This window comes from Pristiophorus japonicus, chromosome 23 (assembly GCF_044704955.1).
Source record: "Pristiophorus japonicus isolate sPriJap1 chromosome 23, sPriJap1.hap1, whole genome shotgun sequence".
NCBI classification, from domain to species: domain Eukaryota; kingdom Metazoa; phylum Chordata; class Chondrichthyes; family Pristiophoridae; genus Pristiophorus; species Pristiophorus japonicus.
Genome location: NC_091999.1, coordinates 40,406,219 through 40,427,618, shown reverse-complemented (window position 1 = coordinate 40,427,618; position 21,400 = coordinate 40,406,219). Strand labels below are relative to the sequence as shown.

The 21,400-nt window shown below is 43.6% G+C and overlaps 3 non-coding genes across 3 annotated transcripts; all 3 read right to left on the bottom strand.

Moving 5' to 3' along the window:
• Positions 1-4,189: 4,189 nt before the first annotated feature.
• On the bottom strand, positions 4,190-4,273 carry trnal-uaa (transfer RNA leucine (anticodon UAA)). Its single transcript has one exon. It is a non-coding gene; the product is annotated as a tRNA-Leu (tRNA).
• A 4,509-nt stretch (positions 4,274-8,782) lies between these two features.
• On the bottom strand, positions 8,783-8,865 carry trnal-uaa (transfer RNA leucine (anticodon UAA)). Its single transcript has one exon. It is a non-coding gene; the product is annotated as a tRNA-Leu (tRNA).
• Positions 8,866-19,128: 10,263 nt separating this feature from the next.
• On the bottom strand, positions 19,129-19,200 carry trnad-guc (transfer RNA aspartic acid (anticodon GUC)). Its single transcript has one exon. It is a non-coding gene; the product is annotated as a tRNA-Asp (tRNA).
• Between the last annotated feature and the right edge of the window lie 2,200 nt (positions 19,201-21,400).

The following is a 21,400-nucleotide window of genomic DNA, read 5'->3' as shown; positions in this document are numbered from 1 at the left end:
AAATGTTACCTGAATATTGTAAACCAGGGGAATTAAACTTGGGAAATTGCCTGGTAGTTAAACCTCGAACAGAAGTAATGTTGTTATTTGACAATGTGCAGCATGAAATGTTACCTGTGAGTATAAATGAATCAGCCCTATACCTGCCAGAAAAAATTAGCCACAAGACTAAAGCGTTGTAAATACGATTGCTAGACACAATCCTGAGAATAGCTAGTGACACATCAGGAGGAAGAGAGTAACACAAGAAGCTGAGACACAAAGAAGGAAGACAGAGGAGATTTACAGCGAATGACGTATTAACTTTACAGGGACATTTCTAGTAAATGCACCAGATATACAGGCGATCCAGACACGTGTAGATAGTTTGAGGGGAACAACGGAGGTACTAATCAGGAAACAGGCCAGGATTGGGATAGAATCTTCAGAGTTAGGATCTAAAAGATCCAAAACAAATGCTAGAGGGTGTATCCGTATTGGAAGGCCATGCACGAACAATTAAAGAGCAAAATAAGCAGGAATTGAGAGGACGATGCCGAGGACAGGAAAATAGACACATGTCATGCCTATGGTAGATGGATGATTGGTCAGGTGAGACACAATATGGATCAGATACAAAGCGGGCGAGTTAAAGTTTCAATAAATAGCACCCAGTTGAAAGAAATGGCACAGCACACTGGGCCATTAGATGCATGCACCATGAAACATAGAAACATAGAAAAAAGGTTGCAGGAATAGGCCATTCGCCCCTTCGAGCCTGCACCAACATTCAATAAGATAATGGCTGATCATTCACCTCAGTACCCCTTTGCTGCTTTCGCTCCATACTCCTTGATCCCTTTACCTCAAGGGCCATATCCAACTCCCGCTTGAATATATCTGATGAACTGGCATCAACAACGTTCTGTGGAAGAGAATTCCACAGGTAACAACTCTCTGAGTGAAGAAGTTTCTCCTCATCTCGGTCCTAAATGGCTTATCCCTTGTCCTTAGACTGTGACCACTTGTTCTGGACTTCCCCAACATCGGGAACGTTCTTCCTGCATTCAACTTGCCCAGTCCATGCAGAATTTTAAGTTTCTGAGGTCCCCTCTCATTCTACTAAACTCCAGTAAATACAGACGCAGTCGATCCAATCTCTCCTCATATGTCAGTCCTGCCATCCCGGAAATCAGTCTGGTGAACCTTCGCTGCACTCCCTCAATAGCAAGAACGTCCTTCCTCAGATTAGAACTAAACTGAATACAGTTTTCCAGGTGAGGCCTCACCAAGGCCCTGTACAGCTGCGGCAAGACCGCCCTGCTGCTATATTCAAATCCCCAAGGATATTGGGCCAACATGCTATTTGCCTTCTTTCTGTCTGCTGCACCTGCATGCCAATCTTCAATGACTGATGTACCATGACACCCGGATCTCGTTGCACTTCCTCTTTTCCGAATCTGTCGCCATTCAGATAATATTCTGCCTTCGTGTTTTTGCCACCAAAGTGCATAACCTCACATTTATCGTTATTACAGAAATCTGCCACGCAATTGCCCACTCACCGAACCTGTCCAAGTCACTCTGAACCCTCTTAGCATCCTCCGCACATATCACAACGCCATCCAGCAGAATGTCATCTGCAAAATTGGAAATATTATGCACAATTCTTTCATCTAATTCATTGATGTATATTGTAAATTACTGGGGTCCCAGCACTGAGCCCTGCGGCACCCAACTAGTCACTGCCTGCCATTGTGAAAAGGAACCGTTTATCCCGACTCTGCCAACCAGTTCTCTATCCACATCAATACCTCCAATGCCATGTGCTTTAATTTTGCATATCAACCTCTTGTGTGGGACCTTGTCAAAAGTCTTTTGTAAGTCCCACTGCACCACATCCACTGGTTCTCCCCTGTCCGCTCGACTCATTACATCCTCACAAAATTCTAAAAGATTTGTCAAGCATGATTTCCCTTTCATAAATCCATGCTGATTTGGACCGATCCTGATAGTGCTTTCCAAATGTGCTGCTGTTTCATCTTTAATAATTGATTCCAACATTTTCCCCACCACTGATATTCAGGCTAACTGGTCTATAATTACGTGTTTTCTCTCTCCCTCCTTTTTCAAAATGTGGTGTTACATTCGCTACCCTCCAGTCCATACGAACTGATCTAGACTTGATGGACTGTTAGAAAATGATCACCAATGCATCCACTATTTTTAGGGCCACTTCCTTAAGTATTCTGGGATGCAGACCATCAGGCCCAGGGCATTTATCGACCTTTAGTCCCACCAATTTTCCGAACATAATTTCCCACAAATAAGGATTTCCTTCAGTTCCTGCTTCTCACTAGCCCCTCGGTCACGTACTATTTCCAGAAGGTTATGCGTGTCTTCCTTCGTGAATGCAGAGCCAAAATATTTGTTCAACTGGTCGACCGTTTCTTTTTTCCCCATTATAAATTCACCTGAATCTGACTGCAAGGGACCTACGTTTGCCTTCACTAATCTTTTTCTCTTCACATATCTATAGAAGTTTTTATGTTCCCAGCAAGCTTCCTCTCATACTCTATTTTCCCCCTCCGAATTAAACGCTTTGTCCTCCTCTGCTGAATTCTCAATTTCTCCCCGTCCTCAGGTTGATGCTTTTTATGACCAATTTATATGCCTCTTCCTTGGATTTAACACTATTCTTTATTTCCCTTGTTAGCTACGGTTGAGCCACCTTGCCCGTTTTATTTTTTTTCTCCAGACAGGGATTTCCAATTGTTGAAGTTCATCCATGTGATTTTAAATGTTTTCCATTGCCTATCGGCCTCAACCCTTTTAAGCATCATTTCCCAGTCTATTCTAGCCAATTCATGTCTCATACCATCGAAGTTACCTTTCCTTAAGTTCAGGACCGCAGTCTCAGAATTAATTGTTTCACTCTCCACCTTAACAAAGAATTCTACCTTATTATGGTTACTCTTCCCCAAGGGGCCTCGCACAACAAGATTGCTAATTAGTGCTTTCTCATTACACATCAACCAGTCTAGGATGGCCAGCCCTCCAGATGGTTCCTCAACATATTGGTCAAGTAAAACATCCCGTATACACTCCAGCAAATCCTCCTCCACAGTATTGCTACCAGTGTGGTTAGTCCAAACTATATGTAGATTAAAGTCGCCCAATAAACTTCTGTACCTATATTGCACACATCCCTGCTTTCTTGTTTGATGCTGTCCCCAAACTCACTACTATTGTTTGGTGATACACAACTCCCACTAGCGTTTTCTTCCTTTTGATATTCCGCAGCTCCACCCACACAGAATCCACGCGAATGTCCTTCCTTACTATTGCGTTAATTTACTCTTCAACCAGCAATGCCACCCCACCTGCTTTTCCTTTCTGTCTATCCTTCCTGATTGGTGAATATCCCTGGATGTTGCGTTCCCAGCCTTCGTCACCCTGGAGCCATTTCTCCGTGATGCAAATTACATCATATTCATTAATTGCTGCCTGTGCAGTTAATTTGTCCACCTTATTACGAATACTCCTCGCATTGAGGCACAGTGCCTTCAGGCTTGTTATCTTACCAAACCTTGCCTCTTTATAATTTGGCTTCAATGTGGCCCTTTTTGATTTTTGCCTTGGGTTTCTCTGCCCTCCACCTTTACTTTTCAGCATCCATTATACTTCCCTCTGTCTCCCTGCATAGGTTCCCATCCCACTGCCATATTCGTTTAACCCCTCCCCAACAACACAAGCAAACTCTCCCCCGTGGACATTGGTTCTGCCCAGGTGCAGAGCGTCTGGTTTGCACTGGTCCCAGCTCCCCCTGAACCGTTTCCAATGTCCCAGGAAATTGAATCACTCCATTCTGCACCACACATTCATCTGAGCTATCCTGCGATTCCTACTCTGACGAGCAGGTGTCAGTGGCAGCTATCCTGCAATTGCTACCTTTGAGGTCCTATTTGTTAATTTAGCTCCAGGCTCCCTAAATTCAGCTCGTAATTCCTCAGACAGAGTGAGTCAGACTCAAACACAAACACATGAAGAGCTCTCTTAAAACAGAGAGTGAGAGGCACAGAAACATTGCATAATCCCATTTCTTTGTCAGTTGAGAATGTTATAAAGTCATCGACATGTACAGATTCAACAGAATACATTTGCGTATTACTGAGCAGAATGGGAGGAAATCGGTTTCAATTTAAAGATTTACCAAGAGTGGGGTATCGAACCCACACAGCTACACACCCATTGGATTTTACGTCCAACGCCTAAACCACTCGGCCATCCTGGTTTTGTCAGTATTCGGATTTTGTCTCTGTGAGAATATGGGCTGCAGCTCCACTCTCACAGACAGAGGTTTTCAATGAGCATTTTCAAATATTTACAGCAATATTGACACAGGGGCAACTCTCCTATTCTTTTTCGAGTAATGCTCTGGGAACTTTCACATCCACCCAAGGGTGCAGACGGAGCTTCAATTTAACATTTCATCCGAAAGTCAACAGCTTCAACAATGCAAAATTGCCCAAGTACTGTATTTGAGTGTCAGCCAAGATTAAATGCTCAAGTCTCAGGGGAAGGACTGACACACACAACCTCCTGATTCAGCCGAGAATGCTGCCACTGAACCAAATCTCACATCCGTATTACTTTCCCCAAGTCTTTTCATAAAGTTCCAGGACATTTGAAGCAATATTCAACATTTTGAAAAAGCTCCACCTTCATCAGGGCATTGAACCCCGACCTCACGAGTGACAGGAAGGGATACTTACTACGACACTAACGAGGAACTGACGGTCATTTGTTTTGTCAGAGCAGGAATCGAGCTGTGAACAGAACTGGACAACATGAGAAGTCGACAGGCACATTGAGAGACAGAGACAAACCGACAAACAGGGAGAGACAGACAGCGAGATAGAGACAAAGTGAGACAGAAAGTATGAGACTGAGAAGGAGAGGCAGACTGAGTGAGAAAAAGACTTAAACACACACATATACAGAGATGCGTGTGTATGTGCTCTTTTAAGAGAGAGAGGGAAAGAGTGAGAGAAAGACAGTGACAAAGACAGTGACAAAGAGAGAGACAGAGAAAGAGTGAGTGACAGATCGAGAGATAGGCAGAGATATAAACAGAAAATGATGAAAATACTCAGCAGGTTAGAGACAGGAACTAACAGAGACAGGCAAAGAGAGAGACAGGTAGAGACATGGACAGACAGAGAGGTTGGGAATGAGAGCGACAGTCAGACAGAAAGACTGAGAGAATCCCATTGGAACAGAACTGGACATCGTGAGAAAGAGGCAGATAAGTTGAGAAACAGGGAAACGGGGAGAGACAGACTGTGAGATAGAGACAAAGAGAAACAGAGACTTTGAGACTGAGATGGAAGGTCAGACTGAATAACAGAATGACTCATACACGTACATATACAGAGATGTGTTTGTGTGCTCCATAAAGAGAGGGAGGCAAATAGTTGTGGGGTTCGAACCCGCGCAGTTATAATTCCATTGGATTTTAAGTCCAACACATTAACCACTCAGCCATCCTGGGCCTGGCAGAAACGGGCTTTGTCTCTGTCAGAATTTGGGCTTCAGCGCCACCCCCACAGACACACACACACACAGAGGGTTTCAGCGAGGATATTCGAACATTTTTAGTGATATTGACACGAGGGCAACTCTCCTATTCTTTTTCTAGTAATGCTCTGGGACCTTTCACATACATCCGAGGGTGCAGGCGGAGCTTCAATTTTACATTTCATCCGATGGTCAACAGCCTCAACAATGCAAAATTCCCGAAGTACTGCATTTGAGTGTCAGCCAAGATGATGCGCTCAAGTCTCAGGAGAGGGACTTACACACACGACCTTTTGAATGGAGCCACTGAAACAAAGCCGATACCAAAGATCACAAGCGTATTATTTTGCCCAAGTTTTTTAAAAAGTTCCAGGACATACCAAATTCTTGGTGATGATTTCCATAGACAGTTGCACAGACACAGAGACATACATACAGATAGACATAGACAGACACACACACACATAAAATAACCAAAAATATACACGCATCAACATAGAAACATAGAAATTAGTTGCAGGAGTAGGCCGTTGGCCCTTCGAGCCTGCACCACCATTCAATAAGATCATGGCAGATCATTCAACCTCAGTACCTATATCCTCCTTTCCCTCCATATCCCTTGAGCTGTAAGGGCCATATCTGACTCCCTCTTCAATATATCTAATGAACTGGCTTCAACAACTTTCTGCGGTAGATAATTCCACAGGTTAACCACTCTCTGAATTAAGCTCTTTCTCCTCATCTTGGTCCTCAATGGCTTACCCCTTATTCTTAGACTGTGACCCCTGGTTCTCGAACTCCCCAGCAACAGAAACATTCTTCCTGCCTCTCACTTGTCCAATCTCGTCAGAATTTTATATGTTTCTATCAGATCCCCTCTCATTCTTCTAAACTCCAATGGATACGAGCAGAGCTGATTAAGTCTATCCTCATATGTCAGTCCTGCTATCCCTGGAATCAAGCTGGTGAACCTTCGCTGTTCTCCATCAATAGCAAGGACGTCCTTCCTCAGATTTGGAGACCAAAACTAACAAAATATTTAACGTGTGGCTTCACCAAGGCCCTGTACAACTGCAGGAAGACTTTCCTGCTCCTAAATTCAAAGCACCTAGCTATGAAGGCGAACATGCCATTTGCCTTCTTCACCGCCTGTTGCGCTTGCATGCCCACATTCAATGAAAGATGTAGCATGACACCCAGATCAAGATGTACACAGAGTGCCTTAGACAAATAGACGGATAGACAGGCAGGGTCACTGTCGCTGCTTTGGCTGGCCTTTGCATTTGTCCGTCGAGAATGCTGCCACTGAACCAAAGCCAATGCAAAAGTTCGCAAACGTATTATTTTCTCCAAGTCTTTTGAAAAAGTTCCAGGACATACCAAATTCATGGTGATGATTTCCACAGACAGTTGCACATACACAGAGACATATATACTGATAGACAGACACAGACACACACACACACACTCACACACACACACACATAACCAAAAATATACAGGCACCAACGGACATGCACAGATGACTTAGACATATCGAGGGATAGACAGGCTGAGTCACTACTTTGGCTGATTTTTGCATTTTTCTATCCGTATGTATCGTGAATATTGCAGACTAATAGAAATGTGAAAAAAATGTCAGTGTTGAAAGGTGTGGGACGTTATTCCATCTATCTCAAGATCAGTTTTGCCAAAACCTGGTTAAATTGTAAAGAAAAATGCTGAGAATTGTAGTCGGCAGGATTCGAACCTCCGCGCAGAAAACCCAAAATATTTCTAGTGCATCGCTTTAACCACTCGGCCACAATTACTGCGTCTCTGGCACTTTAAATGTTACTCAGAAAAAACTCAGTCGTCCATCTCTGTGCAGCACACGGCAACAGAATCCTGAAAAAGTCTCCGTTTGCATAAAAACCTGGAAGAGGCAATCTCCTCTTGCTGTATTTTTACTGTTCTATATTGCTCTGGAACTTTTTAATAAAATCGAAACCAAGAAACAGAAGGAAAATTCGACATTTTGAAAAAACTGCTGCGACGTCGGGAAATGGAACCCGCTTCTCCCACATAACAAGCGGGGATAATCACCACTATACGGACGAGGGTACGGGTTTCGTTAGAGCAGTAATCGAGCTATGAACAGAAGTCGACAGACACATTGATCGACAGAGACAAACCGACAAACAGGGATAGACAGACAGCGAGAGAGAGAGACAACGCGAGACAGAAAGGGTGAGACTGAAAAGTGAGGCAAACACAGTGAGAAAAAGACTCAAACACCTACATATACAGAGATGTGTGTGTGTGATCTATAAAGAGAGAGAGGGAAAGAGTGAGAGAAAGAAAGGGACAAGGAGAGAGACAGATAGAGAGAGAGACAGATATAAACAGAAAATGATGGAAATGCTCAGCAAGTTAGAGGTAGCAACGACCAGCGACAGGCAAAGAGAAAGAGATCGGCAGAAACATAGACAGACAGAGATGATGAGAAAGAGTGAGACAGTCAGACAGAGGGACTGAGTGAATCCATTTCGAACAGAACTGGACACCGTGAGAAAGAGACAGACAGATTCAGAACCAGAGACAAACAGGGAAACAGGGAGAGACAGACAGTGAGATAGAGACAAAGAGAGACAGAAAGTTTGAGACTGAAAGGGAGGATCAGACTGAATGAGAAAAAGACTCAAACACATACATACACAGAGATGTATTTGCGTGCTCCAAAATGAGAGGGGGGGCAAATAGTGATGGAATGACAGAGAAAAGGACAGGGACAAAGAGAGAGAAAAAGAGGGCGACAGATAGAGAGAAAGACAGATAGAGAGAGAGAGACATAGAGACAACACAGAAAATAATGGAAATACTTATCAGGTTAGAGACAGGGACTAACAGAGACAGGCAAAGACATGGACAGACAGAGATAATGGGAAAGAGAGAGACAGTCAGACAGAGAGTCTGAGAGAATCCCATTGCAACAGTACCAGACACCGTGAGAAAGAGACAGATTGAGAGACAGCGACAGACAGAGTGGGTCAGAGAGAGACAAAGACTCAAACACACAAACACATGCACAGCTCTCGAAAGAGAGAGAGCGGCAGAGACATGTCACAATTTCATTTCATTATCTGCTCAGAGTGTCACATTGTTACAGAAAACTAGAGATTCAGCAGATGAAAATCGGGTATCACTGAGCAGGATGGGAAAAATATCTCTTTAATTAAGGAATTACCAGGAGTGGGGTTCGAACCCACGCGGGTATAAACCCATTAGATTTTAAGTCTAACGCTTTTCCCACTCGGCCATCCTGGCCCTGATCCTGTCAGAGGTTGGACTCTGCCTCTGCGAAAATCTGGGCTTCAGCTCCAGACATATCGGATTTCAGGGAGCATTTACAAACATTTTTCGTTATATTGACACGGGCGCAACTCTCCTATTATTTTTCGACTAAAGCTCGGGGAACTTGCACATCCACCCGAGGGTGCAGATGGAGCTTCAATTTAAAATTTCAGCTGATGGTCAACAGCTTCAAGAACGCAACATTCCCCAAGTACTGCATTTGAGTGTCAGCCAAGATTATGGGTTCAAGTCTCAGGAGTGGGACTTCCACACACAACCTCCTGATTCAGTCGAGAATGGAGCCACTGAACCAAAACCGATACCAACGTTCACAACTGTATTATTTTCCCCAAGTTTTTTAAAAAGTTCCAGGACGTACCAAATTCATGGTGATGATTTCCACAGACAGTTGGACATACACAGAGACAGACATACAGAGAGATACACAGAAACACGCACACACAATAACCAAAAATATACACGCATCACCATAGAAACATAGAAATTAGGTGCAGGAATATGCCATTCGGTCCTTCGAGCCTGCACTACATTCAATAACATCATGGCTGATCATTCAACCTCAGTACCCCTTTCCTGCTTCCTCTTTATACCCCTTCATCCCTTTAGACGTAAGGGCAATATCTAACTCCCTTTTGAATATATCTAATGAACTGGCCACAACGACTTTCTGCAGTGGAAAATTTCAGAGGTTATCCACTCTCTGAGTGAAGACGTTTCTCTTCATCTCGGTTTCTAAATGGCTTACCCCTTACTCTCAGACTGTGATCCTTGGTCTCGAACTCCCCAGCAGCGAGAACATTCTTCCAGCCTCTAAGCTGTCCAATTTCGTCGTAATTTTTCATGTCTCTTCTGGTCTCCTCTCATTCTGCTAAACTCCAGTGGATACCAGCCCAGTTCATCCAGTCTGTCCTCATATGTCAGTCCTGCCATCCCGGGAATCATGCTGGTGAACTTGCGCTGTACTCCCTCAATATCAAGGACATCCTTCCTCAGATTCGGAGACCAAAACTGAACACAGTATTCCAGGTGTGGCCTCACGGAGGCCCTGTTCAAATGCAGTAAGATCTCCCTGCTCCTATACTCAAATCCCCTAGCTATGAAGGGGAATATCCCATTTGCCTTCTTCACCATCTGCTGCACCTGCATACCAACAATCAATGACTGATGTACCATGGCACCCAGATCAAGATATACAAAGATTGCCTTAGACAAATAGATGGATAGACAGGCAGGGTCACTGTTGCAACTTTGGCTGTCTTTTGCGTTTTTCGGTCGAGGATACTGCCACTGAACCAAAGCCGATACCAAAGTTCACAACCGTATTATTTTCCCCAAGACTTTTTAAAAAGTTTCAGCACATACCAAATTCATGGTGATGATTTGCACAGACAGTTGCACATACACAGAGACATATATACAGAACGACAGACGCAGAGACACACACACACATAACCAAAAATATACTCGCACCAACAGACATGCCTTAGACATACAGAGGGATAGACAGGCTGAATCACTGTCGCTAATTTGGCAGATTTTTGTGTTTTTCTATCCGTATGTATCATGAATATTGCAGTTTAATAAAAATGAGAAATAGATGTCAGTGTTGAAATGTGTGGGACATTATTCCGCCTATCTCAGGATCCATTTTGCAAAAACCTGGTTAAATTTTAAATGGAATGAAAAATGCGGTGAATTGTAGTCGGCAGGGTTCGAACCAATGCGCAGAAAACCCAAAGGATTTCCAGACCATCGCTGTAACCACTCAGCAAAACTACTGCGTCTCTGGCACTTTAAATGTTGCTCAGAAAAAACTCAGTCATCCATCTCTGTGCAGCAGACGGCCACAAAATCCTGAAAAAGTCTCCGTTGCAAAAAATCTGGAAGAGGCACCTCCTCTTGCTGTATTTTTATTGTTCTATATTGCTCTGGAACTTTTTAATATGAATCTATACCAAGAAACAGAAGAACAATTCGACATTTTGAAAAAACTGCTTTTCCGTCAGGAAATTGAACCCGGTTCTCCCGTGTAACAGGGAAAGCATAATTACCACTATACGAACGAGGGAATGGGTGGCGCCAGTGCAGTAATCAAGCTGTGAATAGAAGTCGACAGACACATTGATCGACAGGCACAAACCGACAAACAGGGATAGACAGACAGCGAGAGAGAGACAACGAGAGACAGAAAGGGTGAGACTGAAAAGTCAGTCAGAGACAGCGAGAAAAAGACTCAAACACCTACATATACAGAGATGTGTAATTGTGATCTATTAAAAGAGAGGGAAAGAGTGAGAGAAAGACAGTGATAAAGACAGTGACAAGGTGAGAGACAGATAGAGAGAGAGCGACAGATAGAGAAAGAGGCAAAGATATAAACAGAAAATGATGGAAATACTCAGCAGGTTAGAGACAGGAACTACCAGCGACAGGCAAAGAGAGACAGACAGGCAGAAACATAGAGAGACAGAGATGATGGGAAAGAGTGAGACAGTCAGACAGAGAGACTGAGAGAATCCCATTCGAACAGAACTGGACACGGTGAGAAAGAGACAGACACATTGAGAACCAAAGACAAACAGGGAAACAGGGAGAGACAGACAGTGAGATAGAGACAAAGAGAGACATAAAGTTTGAGTCTGAAAGAGAGGATCAGACTGAATGTGAAAAAGACTCAAACACATACATACACAGAGATGTATTTGCGTGCTCCATAAAGAGAGGGAGGCAATTAGCGATGCAGTGACAGAGAAAAGGACAGGGACAAAGAGAGAGACAAAGAGGGAGACAGATAGAGAGAAAGACAGATAGAGAGAGAGAGACATAGAGACAAAAACAGAAAATAATGGAAATACTTATCAGGTTAGAGTCAGGGACTAACAGAGACAGGCAAAGACATGGACAGACAGAGATAATGGGACAGAGAGAGAAAGTCAGAAAGAGAGTGTCAGAGAGAGGCAGACTGAGAGAGACAAAGAATCAAACACACAGACACAAACACAGCTCTCGAAAGAGAGAGAGAGCGGCAGAGACCGAGCGACACAGATATATTTCACAATTTCATTTCATTATCGGCTCAGAGTGTCATATCGTTACAGAAAATTGCAGATTCAGCAGATGAGAATCGTGTATCACTGAGCAGGATGGGAAAAATCTACGTTTAATTAAGGAATTACCAGGACTGTGGTTCAAACCCACGCGGGTATAAACCCATTACATCTTAAATCCAACGCCTTTACCGCTCGGCCTTCCTGATGCTGATCCTGTCAGAGGTTGGAATCTGCCTGTGAGAATCTGGGCTTCAGCTCCACACCCACAGCGACACACAGACACATCGGATTTCAGGGAGCATTTACGAACATATTTCTTAATATTGACACGGGCGTAACTCTCCTATTCTTTTTAGACTAAGGCTCTGGGAACTTTCACATCCACCCGAGTGTGCAAATGGAGCTTCAATGTAAAATTTCAGCCGATGGTCAACAGCGTCAACAATGCAACATTCCCCAAGTACTGCATTTGAGTGTCAGGCAAGATGATGTGTTCTAGTCTCAGGAGTGGGACTTACACACACAACCTCCTGATTCAGTCGAGAAAGGAGCCACTGAACCAAAACCGATATCAAAGGTCACAACCGTATTATTTTCCCCAAGTTTGTTAAAAAGTTCCAGGACGTTTCAAACTCATGGTGATGATTTCCATAGAGAGTTGCACATACACAGAAATATACATACATGTCGACAACACAGACACACGCACATACAATAACCAAAGATATACACGCATCAACATAGAAACATAGAAACATAGACATTTTGTGCAGGAATATGCCATTCGGTCCTTCGAGCCTGCACCACCATTCAATAAGATCATGGCTCATCATTCAATCTCAGTACCCCTTTCCTGCTTTCTCTCCATATCCCTTGATCCCTTTAGCCGTAAGTGCCCCTTTGAATATATCTAACGAACTGGCCTCAACGACGTTCTGCGGTAGAAAATTTCACAGGTTAACCACTCTCTGAGTGAAGAAGTTTCTCCTCATCTCGGTCCTAAATGGCTTACACCTTATTCTTAGACTATGATCCTTGGTCTCGAACACCAGAGCAACGGGAACATTCTTCCAGCCTCGAAGCTGTCCAATCTCGTCAGAATTTTATATGTTTCTATGAGATCCCCTCTCATTCTTCTAAACTCCAGTGGATACCAGCCCAGTTGATCCAGTCTCTCCTCGTATGTCAGTCCTGCCATTCCGGGAATCATGCTGGTGAACCTTCGCTGTGTTCCCTCAATAGCAAGGACGTCTTTCCTCAGATTTGGAGACCAAAACTGAACACAATATTTAAGATGTGGCCTCACCAAGGCCCTGTACAATTGCAGTAAGACCTCCCTGCTCCTATACTCAAATCCCCTCGCTATGAAGGCGAACATGCCATTTGCCTTCTTTACCGCCTTCTGCACCTGCATACCAACAATCAATGACTGATGTACCATGACACCCAGATCAAGATATACATAGGTTGCCTTAGACAAATAGATGGATAGACAGGCAGGGTCACTGTCGCTACTTTGGCTGGCTTTTGCGTTTTTCAGTCAAGGATGCTGCCACTGAACCAAAGCCGATACCAAAGTTCACAACCGTATTATTTTCCCCAAGTCTTTTTTAAAAGTTCCAGAACATACCAAATTCATGGTGATGATTTCCACAGACAGTTGCACATACACAGAGACATAGATACAGATAGACAGACACAGAGACACAGACACACACATAACCAAAAATATACATGCACCAACGGATTTGCACAGATGCCTTATACATATAGAGGGATAGACAGGCTGAATCACTGTCGCTACTTTGGCTGATTATTGCGTTTTTCTATCCGTATGTATCTTGAATATTGCAGATATTGAGATATTGCATAACAATGAGAAATAGATGTCAGTGTTGAAAGGGGTGGAACGTTCTTCTGCATTTCTCAGGATCCGTTTTGCAAAAACCTGGTTAAATTGTAAAATGGAATGAAAAATGCTGAGAATCGTAGCCGGCAGGATTCGTTCCAGCGCGGGGAATACCCAAAGGATTTCTCAACCATCGCGTTAACCACTCGGCCACAACTACTGCGTCTCTGGCACTTTAAATATTACTCAGAAAAAACTCAGTCATCCATCTCTGTGCAGCAGACGGCCACAGAATCCTGAAAAAGTCTCCGTTTGCAAAAAACCTGGTAGAGGCAATCTCCTCTTGCTGTATCTTTACTGTTCTATATTGCTCTGAAACTTTTTAACATGAATCTATACCAAGAAACAGGAGTAAAATTCGACATTTTGAAAAAGCTGCTTTTCTGTTGGGGAATTAAATCCAGTTCTCCCACGTAACAGACGGGGATACTCACCACTATACGGACGAGGATACAGGTTGTGTCAGAGCATTTATCGAGCTGTGAACAGAAGTCTGCAGACACATTGAGAGACAGAGACAAACAGGGAGAGACAGATAGCGAGAGAGAGAGACAACGAGAGACAGAAAGGGTGAGACTGAAAAGTCAGGCAGACTCTGAGAAAAAGACTCAAACACCTACATATACAGAGATGTGTGTGTGTGATCAATAAAGAGAGAGAGGGAAAGAGTGAAAGAAAGACAGTGATAAAGACAGTGACAAGGAGAGAGACAGATAGAGAGAGAGCGGCAGATCGAGACTGAGGCAAATATATAAACAGAAAATGATGGAAATTCTCAGCAGGTTAGACACAGGAATTACCAGCGACAGGCAAAGAGAGACAGATAGGCAGAAACATAGACAGACAGAGATGATGGGAAAGAGTGAGACAGTCAGACAGAGAGACTGAGACAATCCTATTCGAACAGAACTGGACACCGTGAGAAAGTGACAGACACATTGAGAAACAGAGAAAAGGACAGGGACAAAGAGAAAGACAAAGAGGGCGACAGATAGAGAGAAAGACAGATAGATAGAGAGAGACATAGAGACAAAAACAGAAAATAATGGAAATACTTATCAGGTTAGAGACAGGGACTAACAGAGATAGGCAAAGACATGGACAGACAGAGATAATGGGACAGAGAGAGACAGTCAGACAGAGAGTCTGAGAGAATCCCACTGCAACAGAACGAGACACCGTGAGAAAGAGACAGATTGAGAGACAGAGACAAACAGAGAAACAGGGACAGACAGAGTGGGTCAGAGAGGTAGACTGAGAGAGACAAAGACTCAAATACACAAACATAAACACAGCTCTCTAAAGAGAGAGAGCGACACAGATACATTTCACAATTTCATTTCATTATCGGCTCAGAGTGTCACAGAGTTGCAGAGTTACAGAAAATTGGAGATTCAGCAGATGAAAATCGGGTATCACTGAGCCGTATGGGAAAAAACTCTGTTTAATTAAGGAATTACCAGGAGTGGGGTTTGAACCCACGGGGCAATAAACCCATCACATCTTAAGTCCAACGCCTTTACCACTCGGTCATCCTGGTCCTGATCCGGTCAGTGGTTGGACACTGATTCTGTGAGAATCTGGGCTTCAGCTCCACCCCCACAGCGACACACAGAGACATTGGATTTCAGGGAGCATTTACGAACATTTTTCGTAATATTGACACGAGCCCAGCTCTCCGATTCTTTTTCGACTAAGGCTCTGGGAACTTTCACATCCACCCGAGGGTGCAGATGGAGCTTCAATTTAAAATTTCAGCCGATGGTCAACAGCTTCAACAATGCAACATTCCCCAAATACTGCATTTGAGTGTCATCCAAGATGATGTGTTCAAGTCTCAGGAGTGGGACTTACACACACAACCTCCTGATGCAGTCGAGAATGGAGCCACTGTACCAAAACCGATGCAAAAGTTCACAACCGTATTATTTTCCCCAAGTTTTTTTAAAAGTTCCAGGACATACCAAATTCATGGTGATGATTTCCACAGACAGTTGCACATACACAGAGACATATATACAGATAGACATACACAGACACACGCACACACAATAACCAAAACTTTACACGCATCAACATAGAAAGAAAGTGACAGAGAAATTAAGTGCAGGAATATGCCATTCGGCCCTTCGATCATGGCTCATCATTCAACGTCAGTACACCTTTCCTGCTTTCTTTCCAGACCCCTTGATCGCTTTAGCCGTAAGGGCCATATCTAACTGCCTTTTGAATTTTTCCAACGAACTGGCCTCAACGACTTTCTGCGGTAGAAAATTTCACAGGTTAACCACTCTCTGAGTGAAGAAGTTTCACCTTATCTAGGTCCTAGATGGCTTACCCCTTACTCTTAGACTGTAATCCTTGTTCTCATCCTCCCTAGCAACGAGAACATTCTTTCACCCTCTAAGCTGTCCAATCTCGTCAGAATTTTATATGTTTCTGTGAGTTCACCTCTCATTCTTCTAAACTCCAGTGGATACCAGCCCAGTTGATCCAGTCTCTTCTCATATGTCAATCCTGCCATCCCGGGAATCATGCTGGTGAACCTTCGCTGTACTCCCTCAATAGCAAGGATGTCCTTCCTCAGATTCGCGGAACAAAACTGAACACAATATTCCAGGTGTGGCCTCAACAAGGCCCTGTACAACTGCAGTAAGACCTCCCTGCTCCTATACTCAAATCCCCTAGCCATTAAGGCAAACATGCCATTTGCCTTCTTCACCGCCTGCTGCACCTGCATGCAACTTTCAATGACTGATGTGCAATGACACCCAGATCAAGATATACACAGGTTGCCTTTGACAAATAGATGGATAGACAGGCAGTGTGACTGTCGCTTCTGTGGCTGGTTTTTGCGTGTTTCAATCCGTATGTATCGTGAATATTGCAGATTAATGAAAGAAAGAAAACAGCGGCTGCGTCGAAAGATGTTGCTTCATCTATCTCAGAATCAGTTTTGCAGTAACGTGGTTAAATTGTGAAACAGAATGAAATATGCTGAGAAACATAGTCGGCAGAGTTCAAACCTGCGCAGAGAACCCCTGATGGATTTTTTGTCTATTGTCTTACCCACTCGGCCACGACTACTGGCTCGCTGCATCATTAAATGTTACTCAGATAAAACTCAGTCATCCATCTCTGTCCAGCAGACGGCCGCAGAATCCGGAAAAAGTCTCCGTTTGCTAAATATCTGGAAGAGGCAATCTTCTCTTCCTGTATTTGTACTGGGTCTGTATCACTCTGGAACTTTTTAACATGAATCAACACCAAGAAACAGAAGTACAATTCTACATTTTGTAAAAGCTGCCACCGCGTAGGGAAGTAGAACCACGGTCTCCGGCAGAACAGGCGGGGATACTTACCACGATACTAACGAGCATGAGTTCTATCAGAGCAGGAATCGAGCTGTGAACAGAGCTGGACACCATGAGAAGTCGACAGACACATTGAGAGACAGAGACAAACCGACAACCAGGGAGAGACAGACAGCGAGATAGAGACAATGAGAAACAGAAAGTGTGAGACTGAGAAGGAGAGGCAGACTGAGTGAGCAAAAGAATCAAACACATACATATATCGAGATGAATGTGTGTGATCTATTAAGAGAGAGAGGGAAAGAGTGAGATAAAGACAATGATAAAGACAGTGACAAGGTGAGAGACAGATAGAGATATAGAGATAGAGACTAAAACAGAAAATGATGGAAATACTTCTCAGGTTAGAGGCACGGACTATCAGAGACAGGCAAAGACATGGACAGACCGAAATGATGGGAAAGAGAGAGACAGTCAGACAAAGAGTCTGAGAGAATCCCATTGGAACAGACGTGGGCACCGTGAGAAAGAGACAGATTGAGAGACAGAGACAAACGGAGAAACAGGGACAGACAGAGTGAGTCAGACTGAGAGAGACAAAGACTCAAATATACAAACACAGATACAGCTCTCTGAAGATAGAGAGAGGCAGAGACCGAGCGAGACAGATACATTTCACAATTTCATTTCTTTATCGGTTCAGAGTCTCACACAGTTGCAGAAAATTGTTGATTCAACCGATGAAAATCGGGCACTACTGATCAGAATGGGAGGAAATACATGTTAAAGTAACGAGATACCAGGAGTGGGGTACAAACCCACGCCGGAAAAACATATTGAATTTTACGGCCAACGCCTTAACCACTCGGCTATCCTGGTCCTGTGAGAGCTTGGATTGTGTCTCTGTGACAAACTGGGCTTCAACCCCAATCCCACATACAAACGCATGCACATCGGCTTTTGGTGAGCATTTACGAACATTTTTAGTAATATTGACACGGGGGCAATTCTCCTATTCTGTTTCGAGTAATGCTCTGGGACCTTTCATATCCACCCGAGGGTACAGACGGAGCTTCAATTTAACATTTCATCCGAAAGTCAACAGCTTTAACATTGCAAAATTCCTGAAGTGCTGCACTTGAGTGTTAGCCAAGATGATATGCTCAAGTCTCAGGAGTGCGACTTGAACACACACACTCCTGATTCAGTTGAGGATACTGCCACTGAACCAAAGCCGATACAAAAGTTCACAACCGTATTATTTTCCCCAAGTCTTTTTTATAAGATCCAGGATATACCAAATTCATGGTTATGATTTCCACAGACAGTTGCACATACACAGAGATATATATAGAGATAGACAGACACAGAGACACACACACACATAACCAAAAAATTACACGCACCAACGGGCATGCACAGATGCCTTCGACATCTCGAGGGATAGACAGGCTGAATCTCTGTAGCAAATTTGACTGATTTTTGCGATTTCTTTAAACGGATGTATCATGAATATTGCAGATTAATAAAAACGAGAAAAAAATTTCAGTGTTGAAAGGTGTGGGACGTTATTCCATCAATCTCAGGATCAGTTTGGCAGAGAACTGGTTAAATTGTGAAATGGAATGAAAAATGCTGAGAATCGGAGTCGGCAGGATTCGAACCTGCGCGGTATAACCCAACGTATTTCTAGTCCATCGCCTTAACCACTCGGCCACTACCACTGCGTCGCTGCTTTGTTAAACGTTACCAAGAAAAAACTCAGTCATCCATCTCGGTGCAGCAGACGGCCAACGAATCCTGAAAAAGACTCCGTTTGCTAAAAATCTGGAACAGGCAATCTCTTCCACCTGTATTTTTACAGTTCTATATTGCTCTGGAATTTTTAACATGCATCTCTTCCAAGAAACAGAAGTAAAATTCGACATCTTGAAACATCTGCCTCCCCGTCGGGGAATTGAACCCCGGTCTCCCACGTGACAGGCGGGGATACTCACCACTATACTAACGAGGAACTGACGGATAGCTGCTCTGTCAGAGCAGGAATCGAGCTGTGAACAGAACTGGATAACATGAGAAGTCGACAGACACATTTAGAGACAGAGACAAACCGACAAACAGGGAGAGGCAGACAGCGAGATAGAGACAACGAGAGACAGATAGTGTGAGACTGAGAAGGAGAGGCAGACTAAGTGAGAAAAAGACTCAAATACATACATATACAGAGATGTGTGTGTGTGATCTATTAAGAGAGAGGGGGAAAGAGTGAGAGAAAGACAATGATAAAGATAGTGACAAGGAGAGGGACTTATCGAGAATGAGAGATAGAGACTAAAAGAGAAAATGATGGAAATACTCAGCAGGTTAGAGACAGGGACTAACAGAGTCAGGCAAAGACATGGACAGACCGGAATGATGGCAAAGAGAGAGCCAGTCAGACAAAGAGTCTGAGAGAATCGCATTGGAACAGACGTGGGCACCGTGAGAAAGAGACAGATTGAGAGACAGAGACAAACAGAGAAACAGGGACAGACAGAGTGAGTCAGACGGAGAGAGACAAAGCATCAAACATTCAAACACAGATACAGCTCTCTGAAGAGAGAGAGATGCAGAGACCGAGCGACACGCAGCTCCCATTGCACCTCCCCTTTTCCTAATCTGCCGCCATACAGATAATATTCTGCCTTCCTGTTTTTGCCACCAAACCTCACATTTATCCACATTAATCTGCATCTGCCATGAATTTGCCCACTCACCTAACCTCTCCAAGCCACCCTGCAGCCTCTTAGCATCCTCCTCACAGCTCACGCCGCCACCCGGTTTGTATTATCTGCAAACTTGAAGATATTACACTCAATTCCTTCTTCTAAATCATTAATGTATATTGTAAATAGCTGGGGTCCCAGCACTGAGCCCTGTGGCACCCCACTAGTCACTGCCTGCTTTTCTGAAAAGGACCCGTTTATCCCGACTCTCTGCTTCCTGTCTGCCAAACAGTTATCTATCCATGTCAGTACATTACCCCCAATACCATGTGCTTTAGCTTTGCACACCAATACGTGTGTGGGACCTTGTTGAAAGCCTTTTGAAAGGCCAAATACACCACATCCACTGGTTCCCCTTGTCCACTATACTAGTTACTTCCTCAATAAATTCCAGAAGATTTGTCAAGCTTGATTTCCCTTTCAGAAGTTCATGCAGCTTGGACCGATCCTGTCACTGCTTTCCAAATGCACTGCTATTTCATCTTTAATAATTGATTCCTACATTTTCCCCACTACTGATATCAAGCTAACCGGTCTATAATTATCCATTTTATATCTCCCTCCTTTTTTAAAATGTGGTGTTACATTAACTAATCTCCAGTCCATCCGAACTGATCTAGAGTCCATGGACTGTTGGAAAATGATCACCAATGAATCCGCTATTTCTAGGGACACTTCCTTAAGTACTTTCCAATGAAGACGATCAGGCCCCGGGGATTTAGCGGTCTTCAATCCCATCAATTTCCCTAACACAATTACCTGACTGATAAGGATTTCCTTCAGTTCCTCCTTCTCGCTAGGTCCTCGGTACCCTCGTATTTCTGGAAGGTTATGCGTGTCTTCCTTCGTGAAGACAGAACCAAGGTAATTGTTCAACTGGTCTACCATTTCTTTGTTCCCCATTATAAATTCACCTGAATCTGACTGCAAGGGACCGACGTTTGCCTTCTCTAATCTTTTTGTCTTCACATATCTATAGAACTTTATTATGTTTCCAACAAACTTCCTCTCATTATCTATTTTCCCCCTCCTAATTAAACCCTTTGTCCTCCTCTGCTGAATTCTAAATGTCTCCCAGTCCTCAGGTTGCAGCTTTTTCTTGCCAACTGATATGCCTCTTCCTTGCATTTAACACTATCCTTAATTTCCCTTGTTAGCTCCGGTTGAGCCACCTTCCCCGTTTTATTTTTACTCCAGACAGGGAAATACAATTGTTGCAGTTCGTCTACGTGATCTTTAAATGTTTGCCATGGCCTATCCACCGTCAACCCTTTAAGTATCATTCGCCAGTCTATTCTAGCCAATTCACGTCTCATACCATCGAAGTTACTTTTCCTTAAGTTCAGGACCCAAGTCTTTGAATTAACTGTGTCACTTGCCACCTTAATAAAGAATTCTACCTTATTATGGTCACTCTTCCCAAGGGGCCTCGCACAACAAGATTGCTAA